At 30.1% G+C, this 1254-nt stretch overlaps 1 long non-coding RNA gene across 1 annotated transcript; it reads left to right on the top strand.

Annotated features, from left to right (window-relative positions):
• Positions 1 to 323: 323 nt before the first annotated feature.
• On the top strand, positions 324 to 1210 carry LOC140976036 (uncharacterized). Its single transcript, XR_012175151.1, has 3 exons — positions 324 to 456; positions 684 to 818; positions 1060 to 1210. It is a non-coding gene; the product is annotated as an uncharacterized lncRNA (long non-coding RNA).
• The last annotated feature ends 44 nt before the right edge of the window (positions 1211 to 1254 follow it).

Below are 1254 nucleotides of genomic sequence, written 5' to 3'. Positions count from 1 at the left end.
GAATATTTTTCGATAAATGGTACGAGTAGAAAAAGTTAGGGTTATTGCAATTTTTAAATTTTCGTTATATTGATATCATGTGATTGTTTAATAATTTATAAGTACGAGTAATCAGACACACGCGCTGCGTGTATATGTATTCAACTCTAAATATACTGATCAAAGCCAAAAGCAAGGTCACATATTCTTTTTTCTGTGAACCTGTACGTGTATGATGAAATATGACATGGTGTATGGAGCATAGATGAATATTATTTTTTTTGGTCGTTAAAAAAAAAAGACATTTATTTATAATAAGAATAATTATTGTACTTCATGGTGCAGAAATTTGTTAAATATTTTGTGATTTTGGGATTGGTATTCTTGGAATCAAACATTGCAGCAGATGGATACGGAACCACTCACGATGTCAGAAACTATGGAGCTGTGGGAGATGGAATAACAGATGATACCAAAGTAAAATTTGTCAATTAATCTTCAAACATTACAATAATTTTTTGTTTTTAAAAAAAATTGTTCACTTAAGTTTTAGAATTTACGAAAAACGCATAATATTAATCACAGGATGATTTTTTTGAATTTGAAATCTGTGGGAGAAATGTTTGTTTGTTTGTTTGTTTTTTTTTAAAGTAATTATATATATAAATATATATTATGGATGATGTTGGGAAAACCATTGAAAGGGTTTTGAGGCAGCGTGGGAGGCAGCTTGCACGAGTGGTTCTGGCGATGTAAAAGTAAGCGTACCCCCTGGGATATTTTTGGTGTCTCGTATCCAGTTTCAAGGCCCGTGCAAATCTAGACCTATTTCATTTGAGGTAATATTATATATTAATTCTATTTTATTCAGTTTATAATTTATATATCGATTTCTCTTTTCATTTTCCATTCTAGTATAATCATTACTTTTAGTTTATTTTTTTAATCATTTTCAGAATTAAATATAGCATAAATATCAAAGAAAATATAATTTAATAATCTTTACCAAAAAAATAAAGATTAAAGTAATAATCGGAAGTATTTTCAAATTCTTGATAACAAAGATCACACTGATTACAGATATTGGGAACCATTGTTGCTCCTCCAAGATCGAAATGGGGGAAAACTGATGAAGCTGAATGGCTGCATTTTCATAAAGTTGATGGGCTTGCAGTGATAGGGAATGGGCAAGGAATCATCCATGGAAATGGACATTCTTGGTGGTCCTATGTTAGTTCACACAACCTCTCACATTTTTCAAATAATTAATATATA

The sequence above is a fragment of the Primulina huaijiensis genome, chromosome 5, assembly GCF_012295235.1.
Source record: "Primulina huaijiensis isolate GDHJ02 chromosome 5, ASM1229523v2, whole genome shotgun sequence".
Taxonomy (NCBI): domain Eukaryota; kingdom Viridiplantae; phylum Streptophyta; class Magnoliopsida; order Lamiales; family Gesneriaceae; genus Primulina; species Primulina huaijiensis.
The sequence above is the reverse complement of the archived record's forward strand: the minus strand, read 5'-3'. Positions and strand labels throughout refer to the sequence as shown.